The 13,183-nt window shown below is 40.9% G+C and overlaps 1 long non-coding RNA gene across 2 annotated transcripts in view; it reads left to right on the forward strand.

The window, feature by feature from the left end:
- Positions 1-11,777, forward strand: part of LOC133553994 (uncharacterized) — a 96,423-nt gene extending 84,646 nt beyond the window's left edge. The window contains exons 2-4 of one of the 2 annotated variants that reach the window (XR_009807041.1): positions 731-1,164; positions 6,219-6,299; positions 9,082-11,777. This is a non-coding gene — a long non-coding RNA (uncharacterized LOC133553994). Of the gene's footprint in view, positions 1-730; positions 1,165-6,218; positions 6,300-7,456; positions 8,030-9,081 lie in introns of those variants that run through there. The other variant, XR_009807042.1, reaches the window with a different exon arrangement.
- Positions 11,778-13,183: the final 1,406 nt, after the last annotated feature.

Raw genomic sequence — 13,183 nt, forward strand, 5'->3', positions numbered from 1 at the left:
TATGAACAGAATGGGTGACAAAAGACAGCCTTGGCGGAGTCCAACCCTCACTGGAAACGTGTCCGACTTACTGCCAGCAATGCGGACCAAGTTCTGACACTGATCATACAGGGAGCGGACTATGTTCTGGCACTGATCATACAGGGAGTGGACCGCCACAATCAGACAGTCCAATACCCCATACTCTCTGAGCACTCCCCACAGGACTTCCCGAGGGACACGGTCCAATGCCTTCTCCAAGTCCACAATGCACATGTAGACTGGTTGGGCAAACTCCCATGCACCCTCAAGAACCCTGCCCAGAGTATAGAGCTGGTCCACAGTTCCACCACCAGGACGAAAACCACACTGTTCCTCCTGAATCCGAGGTTGGACTATCCGGCGTAGCCTCCTCTCCAGTACACCTGAATAAACCTAAATGTCTAACATAACTGTCACTAAAACATGTTGCGTCAAAAAACAACCCGATTTTAACCCAACTGCTGGTTCAGAAAGGACAAACCCCTTATTTGAGTTATTTTAACTCAACATTTTGGGTTAATTTTTTTCCAACCCAACTTTTGCATTGAGTTATTTTACCAAAAAGTTGAGTTATGCCAACTCAATGCTGGGTGGTTGTCAATAATGTTAATGAGATTAATCCATAACAAAATTCCCTTCAAGAAAAAAGTAACCTTTGTTACTCGTTGAAAAACAACCCAAAAACTATTCATCATTTTTGAAAACCCAGAAATGGAGGTGTGGAGAGGCGGAGCTGGCAGTCCGACGACGAGGTAGGGCACGCTGGAGCCCGACCCAAGATGGCGGTGAGGAGGCGGAGAAGTCAAGTGGGCGGCGAGGTGAGGCGTGCCGGGAGCAACGCCGCAGGCAAGATCAGGTGTGTGGATTGCGCACCTGGACACAACCAATGTATCTCCTCTCAATGTATAAAAGGGGAGAAGGAGGAGAGATGGGGGCAGAAGGAGTTGGAGAGCCCGCAGCAGGGCGTAAGCGACAAAGAGGAAGACGAAGACGCGGCCGACTGAAGAGCGACACGGAGGATCGAGCAGTGAGAGCGACGATGGCGCATAAGACTTTCTTTATTTGAAAAAATAAACCTGCACGAGAATGCCCTTCCTTGATGGTCCTGGGAACCCGCACGACGGCAAGCGTCCATCACAGGAGGTAAACTAATACCCTTATAACCCCCCAAAATAAATTGTTCTTCATAAAAATAACACACTAGCAACTTATGAATTGGGTTGTCAAAATAACCCAGCATTTGTTAGTGTGCAGGAGAAGCTGTCCATCAGAAACCTGTGTTCTTTTTGAATTGTGGAAAAGTATGTGTTGGAAGAGGATACACTTTAATGAAAGTATGAAAAAAAAAAAAAGACTTTTTCCCAAAGTTGTTTTTAAAAAAGGAGAAGTTCCTGAGAGGGTGATCTTGTGATCTGGGCGTGTCCAGTGCTGGCATTCTGGAAAAGGGCACAGAGAGCTTGGCATAGAGTTATTTTACATCGGAAAGTAAACACTGACAGCATGAAAGTAAGAGACAGTACAGTACAGTCATGGCTCCAAGCAGGTCTTCAACCGATCTTGCTTCAATTTCACAGGCATGTGTGTGTCGATCCCTTAAAGGTGTGGGACAAATTCTGTGGCGATGTAGCCAAGCACCCTAAACTTACCTTTTTGAGCCCCAGGATCGGTGCTCTGGTGAGACATTCTCCCCATTTACTCAGTGGCCTAGATGTTAGACCAGGGGTCACCAACACGGGGCCCGCGGGCACCAGGTCGCCCGTAAGGACCAGATGAGTCGCCCGCTGGCCTGTTCTAAAAATAGCTCAAATAGCAGCACTTACCAGTGAGCTGCCTCTATTTTTTAAATTGTATTTATTTACTAGCAAGCTGGTCTCGCTTTGATCGACATTTTTAATTCTAAGAGAGATAAAACTCAAATAGAATTTGAAAATCCAAGAAAATATTTTAAAGACTTGGTCTTCACTTGTGTAAATAAATTCATACATTTTTTGACTTTGCTTCTTATAACTTTCAGACAATTTTAGAGAAAAAATACAACCTTAAATATGATTTTAGGATTTTTAAACACATATACCTTTTTTACCTTTTAAATTCCTTCCTCTTCTTTCCTGACAATTTAAATCAATGTTCAAGTAAATTAATTTTTTTTTATTGTAAAGAAAAATAAACAAGTTTGAATTTATGAGGTGGTGACTTGTCCAGGGTGTACACCGCCTTCTGCCCGATTGTAGCTGAGATAGGCGCCAGCGCCCCCCGCAACCCCAAAAGGGAATAAGCGGTATAAAATGGATGGATGGAATTCTTCATTTTAGCTTCTGTTTTTTTGACGAAGAATATTTGTGAAATATTTCTTCAAAACTTATTATGATTAAAATTAAAAAGAATATTCTGGCAAATCTACAAAATCTGTACAATCAAATTTAAATCTTATTTCAAAGTCTTTTGAATTTATTTTAACATTTTTGTTCTGTAAAATCTAGAAGAAATAATGATTTGTCTTTGTTAGAAATATAGCTTGGTCCAATTTGTTATATATTCTAACAAAGTGCAGATTGGATTTTAACCTATTTAAAACATGTCATCAAAATTCCAAAATTAATCTTAATCAGGAAAAATTACTAATGATGTTCCATAAATTATTTTTTACATTTTTTCAAAAAGATTCGAATTAGCTAGTTTTTTTTCTTAATTTTATTTGGTTGAATTTTGAATTTTAAAGAGTGAAAATTGAAGATAAACTATGTTTCATAGTTTATATTTATTGTGAGAAATTATTAAGATGATCAGTGTTTCAACAGAGATAAATATCATTAATTATTAATAATAACATAGAGTTAAAGGTAAATTGAGCAAATTGGCTATTTCTGGCAATTTATTGAAGTGTGTATCAAACTGGTAGCCCTTGGCATTAATCAGTACCCACGAAGTAGCTCTTGGTTTCTAAAAGGTTGGTGACCCCTGGGTTAGAGTGTCCGCCCTGAGATTGGTAGGTTGTGAGTTCAAACCCCAATGGAAGATTACAAGTTGTGTGCCTTTGCACGCATAGAAAAGTACAACTTCAGCATAATTGATAATAACTATAGCAACGGCCTTTAAGCATAAGAGTTGCGTGATAACTTATACATAATTATTCTAACACCCATTATTTAGAAAAAGTATCTAAATACATTTTGGTACCGATAGCAGTACGAGTACCAAAATATTGGTATCGGGACAACATTAATTTAATGTATAGATTCTAATCACATTGAAGATGCCTTCAATATGCATGAATTAAAGTAAAAGTTAAAATAGCAATGATTGTCAAACACACACTAGGTGCGGTGAAATTACCTCCTGCATTTGACCCATCCCTTTGTTCCCCGCCTGGGAGGTGAGGGGAGCAGTGAGCAGCAGCGGTGCCGCGCCCGAGAATCAATTTTTGGGTGATTCAACCCCCAATTCCAAACCTTGATGCTGAGTGCCAAGCAGGGAGGTCATGGGTCACTTTTTTATAGTCTTTGGTATGACTCGGCCGGGGTTTGAACTCACGACCTACCGATCGTCAGGGCGGACCCTCTAACCACTAGGCCACTGAGCAGATTATATGTGGTACGACTCGGGCGTTGGGTAACACGGGTGTAGAGCACATCAGCACATGAAGTGTAATTTGAACTAAATGTGTCAAAATGAAGGAATGGCGTGTGAATGCTGCAATGCTGAAGTTGAACTGAAATGCTGACAGAATGTAGTATGAATGTAAAAATGGTTTGAATGTGGAGGAGTTTGAATTTCCAGGAAAAACGGAATTAGGTTTGTAACTTGGGAAAGTTTTAGTTTGAATGTCCAGGATGAGGTGAATGTGGAATGGTTTCAATAGGTTGAAAAATGTGCCAATTGTTCAAGATTAAATAATTGAAAATTCATTTTGAATGGGGAATATGTCCCTGAAAAAAGAGAATTTGTGAAAATCTGGATTTTTATTTTTTTTTAATTGTTGAAGGAGAGGACACAATTTTGAACAGGCTGAAGATTTTGGAGTTGGAATGGTTTGAATCGGATGACAAATGTTTAACTTGGAAAAAAAAATAGTTTGAATGTTCACGATGAGTGGAATATGTTGGGGGAAATTCTGCACCACAGTTTGCTCACAATTGACAATAAACACTTGGGTATTTTTTACATGTGAATAATATAAATACAGTCAATTATACAGCATTATTCACATTTGGATAATATAAATGCAGTCTATTATACAGCATTATTCACATGTGAATAATATAAATACAGTCAATTATACAGCATTATTCACATTTGGATAATATAAATGCAGTCTATTATACAGCATTATTCACATGTGAATAATATAAATGCAGTCTATTTTACAGCATTATTCACATGTGAATAATATAAATACAGTCTATTATACAGCAGTATTTCATAAGTGAATAATATAAATACAGTCTATTATACAGCATTATTCACATGTGAATAATATAAATACAGTCTATTATACAGCGTTATTTAAATGTAAATAACATAAATACAGTCTATTATCCAGCGTTGCAAATAATATAAATACAGTCTATTTTGCAGCATTATTCACATGTGAATACTATAAATCGTCTATTACACAGCATTATTCACATGTGAATAACATAAATACAGTCTATTATACAGCATTATTCACATGTGAATAACATAAATACAGTCTATTATACAGCATCATTCACATGTGAATAATATAAATCCAGTCTATTATACAGCATTATTCACATGTGAATAACATAAATACAGGCTGTTATACAACATTATTCACATGTGAATAACATAAATACAGTCTATTATACAGCATTATTCACATGTGAATAATATAAATACAGTCTATTATACCGCATTATTCACATGTGAATAATTCAAATACAGTCTATTATACAGCATCATTCACATGTGAATAATATAAATACAGTCTATTATACAGCATTATTCACATGTGAATAACATAAATACAGTCTATTATACAGCATTATTCACATGTGAATGACATAAATACAGTCTATTATACAGCATTATTCACATGTGAATAACATAAATACAGTATTATACAGCATTATTCACATATGAATAACATAAATACAGTCTATTATACAGCATTATTCACATGTGAATGACATAAATACAGTCTATTATACAGCATTATTCACATGTGAATAACATAAATACAGTATTATACAGCATTATTCACATATGAATAACATAAATACAGTCTATTATCCAGCGTTGCAAATAATATAAATACAGTCTATTTTGCAGCATTATTCACATGTGAATACTATAAATCGTCAATTATACAGCATTATTCACATGTGAATAACATAAATACAGTCTATTATACAGCATTATTCACATGTGAATAACATAAATACAGTCTATTATACAGCATCATTCACATGTGAATAATTCAAATACAGTCTATTATACAGCATTATTCACATGTGAATAACATAAATACAGTCTATTTTAAAGCATTATTCACATGTGAATAATATAAATACAGTTTATTATACAGCATTATTCACATAGAATACCATGTACATAATACACATAGAAAACCGTATGTGTGAATGCTTATTAAATCAGATTTATGGGCTTTAATAACAGCACGATGATATCAAATATATCACACCTGTCCAGCCATTGAAGAGTAGAACATCTGTATATTTTAACAACTGTTAATTGCGACCCCGTATTGTCTGGGGTCTCGATGTTTCATACGTGATGTTATTCTCTGGGAGCAGGATGCAGGTTTTAATTGTCCTGGTCCCACAGAGGATGTGGTGGAACAAAGAAACAATCACACAGTCAGCTTGCAAGGTACATCACAACAATGACTTCTGAGCATGGCTGAAACATTCCAGACATCCCACCCCCGGTGCAGCTTTTTAACACAAGGAAGCACATTCCTCTCACCTCACCCTCAAAGCTGTGTCGGAACAACAGATTTATTTTTTTTGATTAAATTAAAAATGAGAGGAAAAAATAATTGTAAATGTAGCTTGTCATTAGAGACTGAAACATGAGGTAATTACATCTTTGGAAATCAGTGAGTCAGCATTTACTTATTTTGTCACCTGATTGCTGAGAAATTGCTTCCAGTCGGGGCGACAGCTTGTTGATGAGTCTTACTCACGTACAGTTTTTTTTGGGTTGTTTTTCAGGAAGGAGCACAGAGCAGGATGCTGAGGGCTGAAGGCAATTAAGTGACCGCAAAACAGGAGAAGATTCTGGGCCCGAGCTTGGTAAGTACTGGTGCATCCTGGAAGTATTCGCTTTTTCCATCCATCCATCCATCCATCTTCTTCCGCTTATCCGAGGTCGGGTCGCGGGCGCAGCAGCCTAAGCAGGGAAGCCCAGACTTCCCTCTCCCCAGCCACTTCGTCTAGTTCTTCCCGGGGGATCCCGAGGCGTTCCCAGGCCAGCCAGGAGACATAGTCTTCCCAACGTGTCCTGGGTCTTCCCCATGGCCTCCTACCGGTTGGATGTGCCCTAAACACCTCCCTAGGGAGGCGTTCGGGTGGCATCCTGACCAGATGCCCGAACCACCTCATCTGGCTCCTCTCCATGTGGAGGAGCAGCGGCTTTACTTTGAGTTCCTCCCGGATGGCAGAGCTTCTCACCCTATCTCTAAGGGAGAGACCCAAACTCATTGGGGCCGCTTGTACCCGTGATCTTATCCTTTTGGTCATGACCCAAAGCTCATGACCATAGGTGAGGATGGGAACGTAGATCGACCAGTAAATTGAGAGCTTTGCCTTCCGGCTCAGCTCCTTCTTCACCACAACGGATCGATACAACGTCCGCATTACTGAAGACGCCGCACCGATCCGCCTGTCGGTCTCACCATCCACTCTTCCCTCACTCGTGAACAAGACTCCTAGGTACTTGAACTCCTCCACTTGGGGCAGGGTCTCCTCCCCAACCCGGAGATGGCACTCCATCCTTTTCCGAGCGAGAACCATGGACTCGGACTTGGAGGTGCTGATTCTCATTCCGGTCGCTTCACACTCGGCTGCGAACCGATCCAGTGAGAGCTGAAGATCCCGGTCAGATGAAGCCATCAGGACCACATCATCTGCAAACAGCAGAGACCTAATCCTGCAGTCACAAAACCGGAACCACTCAACGCCTTGACTGCGCCTAGAAATTCTGTCCATAAAAGTTATGAACAGAATCGGTGACAAAAGGCAGCCTTGGCGGAGTCCAACCCTCACTTTCCACATTTTCTTATGTTACTTTATTCCAAAATATTAAAAAAAACCACATTTATTCCTCAAAATTCTACAGATAATACCCCATAATAACAATATTAGATTTTTTTTATTTTAATGTTATTTTGCGAATGTATCAATAATATGGTATATGGGTTATACTTGTACAGCACTTTTCTACTTTCAAGGTACACTATTTCCACATTCACCCATTCACACATTGATGGCGGGAGTTGCCGTGCAAGGCCCCTAACCACCACCCATCAGGAGCAAAGGTGAAGTTTCTTGCTCAAGGACACAACGGACGTGAGGAAGTTGGTAGAAGGATCGAACCAGGAACCCTCGGGTTGCTGGCACGGCTGCTCTCCCAACTGCACCACGTCGTCCCACATAATAAAACAATGAAAATCACCTGTACGTACCTTGATGTCCTGAAGACATGATTTTATTTCACAATTCCTTAAGAGAAAAAAATGCCTGGTTAGGCGTGTGTATAGCAGCATGTATGCTGTATATAATGACATTCATCCATCCATCCATCCATTTATTTTCTACCGCTTATTCCCTTTGGGGTCGTGGGGGGCGCTGGTGCCTATCTCAGCTATGACATGACATATAATTAAGTCATGTGTGCCTTCCTTGGGTGAAGCCAGGTTTGCAGCTATGTTGTGACATGTTGTTATTTTGTGGTTTGTTACTCATGTATGTTATGTTGCAGCTATGTAAAATGGTTTATCAATTTGTTCTGGCCCAAAATAAATTGTCCCTTTAAAACATGTGAACGACTTTCACCGTTGTGCGGGTTCCAGGGACCACCAAGGAAGGACATGGCTTTGAGCAGTGTAGACTTTCTTTATTTTCTAATAAGAAAAGTCTTTTTCGGGTTTCTTTTCAGTCGCCTGCGTCGTCTGCCTCTCGCTCTCTTCCGGGTTGCATGCGCTTTGTCTCGTTCCGTCGTTGTTTCTCCACCTCTCTCCCAACGTTCACGGCTGCCTTCCTTTTAAACAGTGCGAGAGGATTCATTAATCGTGTCCAGGTGCGTGATACACGCACCTGATCTCGCCTGTGGCGTCGCTCCCGGCACGCCCTGCCTCGCCGCTCGCTCGCCATCCCCGCTACCTCGCCGCCATCTTGGGCCAGGCTCCAGCATGCCCTGCCTCTCTGTCGGACTGTTGGCTCCGCCTATCCACAGTCCTCCATCGCCAGACGCAAGCTGGGCTTCCGACCGGCTGAGCCTACTCCCCCCTCCTTTTCTTGAAGGGGCGGGAAATGACCGTCACGGCCACCTCTTCTCTTCATATTTTCCTTGTTCTTGTTTTCCTTCTTCATTTTCTTCCATTTCGTCTTTGTCTTTTTCTTCGTTTTTGTCTTTTTCTTGAACTTCTTCAACTTCTGTATCATTTTTTGCACTTCTTCAACTTCTTCAACTTCTACCTGTCAAGTTGATCAACAGATTGTGTTATTCTCCAGCGCAACAACAGTAAGGCTAAAAGGGCATTAATAGGAGCCTTAAACATTGTTTTTTTAAATAAGTAACAAAATAATTACTTTTAATAGTAACGCATTACTTTTTGGTGTAAAGAACCTAGTTAATTTTGAAATAAAGTAACAAGTTACTGGTTTGCAGTAACTAACCCAACACTACTTATTAGACCAAATATGTTGTTTTTTCGTGGTCTGAGAATCTTTCAGGTGCATTTTGGTAAACTTTCTACGATGAAATGTGTTCCGTCTACGACTATTCCATACAGGCCTGATTAGTAGTTTGCTGCAGAGCTGGTTGTCCTTCTGAAAGGTTCTCCTCTCTCCACAGAGGAATGCTTTAGCTCTGACCGAGTGACCATCGGAATCTTGGTCACCTACCTGACTAGACTAAGATGAATGCAGCAACGTACAGAGACAACGTACAAAGACGTCCTGGATGACAACCAAGACTTCCCATCCAATCTGCCGGAGCTTGAGAGTTCCTGTAAAGAGAAATGCCCAAAGACAGGCGTGCCAAGCTTGTGGCGTCGTATTCAAAAATACTTGAGGCTGTAATTGCATGAGCAAAGGAAAAAGTGAAGCATGGGTACAGCATCAGAGACACAAACTAAGATCCTGAGCCATCACGAGTTGTCGTTTTCGCGGCAAGGTGTGAGTTCCGACTACAGACAAAACCATCCCTGAACAAACACGCCTCGTTCTTCGCAAGGCTGGTTTTCATTTTCCGGGTAGTGGCGAACATCATCCATTGTTTTGTCTATTTGTCTTTATTTCCAAAGCCGTGCCACGCCTGAGAGAGAAAAACAGATGGTGAAGGTGCAGAGATAAGACCTAGAAGAGGAGGGTATCCAGTTTCAAACTCACAGCATGTTTTAAGATAAGCCTTGGAGATTTCTGAGGCTTTTGGTGCCCTCATGTTTCGATGTGAAGTCATCAAGCGCACCTTAGACCAGACAGCAACCTGACTCCAGGTTTTCACATAGAACTCGGCATGCTGTGTAGTTTTGTGCAACTGGAGCCAGCATGCAAGCGTATCACATGTTCTACCAACAGAGGCTTATGATAAGAAGCTGTAGTCTTTTCACGCAGTTCTGAGATTTGGATTTTATTTGTGCTTTTTAAATTCCTGCTTGAAAGTGACTACGCCGCTCACATTTCAATATTTAGTTCTATTGTTATCTAATACTGCCCTCATCAATCATACATTACTGGAATCATCTTCCGTGTTATGGTGATGTTAGACACCTTGCACTCCTACACCTCCCGTCGTTCCGCTTGACCCTTGTGTGACGGACTCTTGCCGTCGTGCAGGTTCCATGGACCACCAAGGAAGGACATTCTTGTGCAGGTTTGACTCTTGATAATTGTTTCAAATAAAGAAAGTATTTTGCGCCGTCGTCGCTCCCACTGCTCGCTCCTCCGTCTCGCTCTTCAGCCGCCCCCGTCGTCGTCGTCTGAGTCTTGCTCTCTGTCTCTTTCGCTCTTCATCCACTGCTGCGGGCTCTCCAACTCCTTCTCCTTCTGCTTCCATCCCTCCTCCTTCTCCCCTTTTATACATTGAGAGGAGATACATTGATTATGTCCAGTTGCGCGATCCACGCACCTGCGGCGTCGCTCCCGGCACGCCCCGCCTGGCCGCTCGCTCGCATTCTCCGCCTCCTTGCCACCATCTTGGGCCGGGCTCCAGTGTGCTCCGTCGGATACGCCTCTCCACACCTTGTATGGTGTTTGGGTCTGTGGGACCCGTTTTCATTTTGTATCAAAAGGAAAATTGTTGTACACCAGGCAAAACCAGGGCAAAACTGCGGTTCTGAAGGTTTATTAAAACCTTTGATGAATGTGTGGGGTGTGTATGTTGCCACTAGTGAATGAATGCGGACGATGTGTGGAATTTACCAGAGGGTGTTGTCGGTGCGTGTTGGATGTATCTTTCGTCGAATCCAAGGGGGAAGGCGAAGAGGCAGTCAGCAGGGAGGCAAGCAGTCGGGGGCTAGAGAGAGGCAACGATGTCCGTGTCCAAGCACTGGTCGAGGATCGAGGAAGGCAAGCAAAAATCCGGGAGGAGGTCGTGAGGCAAGACACGATTACGGGAGACACTGTGGAAAAAAAACAAAAGAGATCAAGTCGGGATCGAGGGAGAGCACAAGAAGGCGAGCAAGGAACAAGGGAGGGGTGCCAGACGTGTTGCTTACTCAGGGGAGATTGGCTATGTTCTGGCGAAGGTCTCCTGGCCTCGCTGGTCTTTTATGCTGCTCCCTCTCGTCAGGGCCAGGTGCGCTGATATGTGATTGCCTGCAGCCTTGTCGCTGTGTGGGCGTGCAGGGGCGTGTCCGGGCAAGCAGCCAGAGGAGGAATCTTGACACTCAGTTGCAGGAGCAAAACGGGTTCGAATCCGCGCCGTGACAAAAATTATACAATTAATACATTTTTCAAACTGAGACTCATTGATTTTTGCTCATTTTCTGTGAAGAACGTATATGACAGGGGTCAGCAACCTTTTTGAAAGCAAGAGCTACTTCTCGGGTAGTGATTAAATAAATAAATGATAAATGGGTTGTACTTGTATAGTGCTTTTCTACCTTCAAGGTACTCAAAGCGCTTTGACACTACTTCCACATTCACACACACGTTCACACACTGATGGAGGGAGCTGCCATGCAAGGCGCCAACCAGCACCCATCAGGAGCAAGGGTGAAGTGTCTTGCTCAGGACACAACGGACGTGACGAGGTTGGTACTAGGTGGGATTTGAACCAGGGACCCTCGGGTTGCGCACGGCCACTCTTCCACTGCGCCACGCCGTCCCAATTAATGCGAAGGGCTACCAGTTTGATACACACTTAAATAAATTGCCAGAAATAGCCAATTTGCTCAATTTACGTTTAATAAATAATTCCATATATATTTTTAAAAAATGGGTATTTCTTTCTGTCATTCCGTCGTACATTTTTTCTTTTACAGAAGGTTTTTTCTAGAGAATAAAGGATGAAAAAAACACTTAATTGAACAGTTTAAAAGAGGAAAAAACAGGAAAAATATTAAAATTAAATTTTGAAACATAGTTTATCTTCAACTTCGACTCTTTAAAATTCAAAGTTCAACCGAAAAAAAGAAAAAAACTAACTAATTCGAATCGTTTTGAAAAAATAAAAAAAGTGATTTATGGAACATCATTAGTAATTTTTCCTAATTAAGATTAATTTTCGAATTCTGATTAAATGTTTCAAATAGGTTAAAATCCAATCTGCACTTTGTTAGAATATATAACAAATTGGACCAAATTATATTTCTAACAAAGACAAATCATTATTTCTTCTAGTTTTTCCAGAACAAGAATTTTAAAGGAGATTCAAAAGACTTTGAAATAAGATTTAAATTTGATTTTATATTTTCTAGATTTGCCAAAATACTTTCATTTTATTTTAATCATAATAAGTTTGAAGAAATATTTCACAAATATTCTTCGTCGAAAAAATAGAAGCTAAAATGAAGAATTAAATTAAAATGTATTTATTATTCTTTTCAATAAAAAAAATAAATTTACTTGAACATTGATTTAAATTGTCAGAAAGAAGAAGAAAGGAATTTAAATGTGTTTAAAAATCTTAAAATTATTTTTAGGGTTGTAGTTTTTTCTCTAAAATTGTCTTTCTGAAAGTTATAAGAAGGAAAGTAAAAAAATAAATGAATTTGTTTAAACAAGTAAAGACCAAGTCTTTAAAATATTTTCTTGGATTTTCAAATTCTATTTGAGTTTTGTCTCTCTTAGAATTAAAAATGTCGAGCAAAGCGAGACCAGCTTGCTAGTACATAAATACAATCTAAAAAATAGAGGCAGCTCACTGGTAAGTGCTGCTATTTGAGCTATTTTTAGAACAGGCCAGCGGGCGACTCATCTGGTCCTTATGGGCGACCTTTTGCCCGCGGGCACCGCGTTGGTGACCCCTGAATACATATTTAATGACCACACACCATCCACCCCCCCCCCATCCACACATTTCTATTATATATAAGATGTCCAGGTCCACTGGACCTGGGGCTAATAGAAGGGTGGAAATTGATGTTCTGTGTACCAAACACACACACACACACACGAGGAGGACAGAGTGTAGGTACACAAAACATCAGAGGGTCAAATGTGCGAGAAAATGAGAGCAGACAGTGTTGACAAACCACGTTGCAACCTTGTGTGTGAACAGCAGGAGCAGAAACACAAAAGAAGAAACCCTGTGGGATGCAGAAACAGGTAGATACATTTTCCGTGCAACGTTCATATTGTTGTAAAACGCAACGGGTCCATCAGACCCACAAACGCTGGCTGACTAACAACAATATGAACATTACACAAGGGTTAAACATTCCTTGCAGGTTCTCCGTTGGGTTCCGTGTTTGGGTTCCTTATCATGTTGAAAAACCGCCATGTGGCCCAGT

The sequence above is a fragment of the Nerophis ophidion genome, linkage group LG06 (assembly GCF_033978795.1).
Source record: "Nerophis ophidion isolate RoL-2023_Sa linkage group LG06, RoL_Noph_v1.0, whole genome shotgun sequence".
Lineage (NCBI taxonomy): Eukaryota > Metazoa > Chordata > Actinopteri > Syngnathiformes > Syngnathidae > Nerophis > Nerophis ophidion.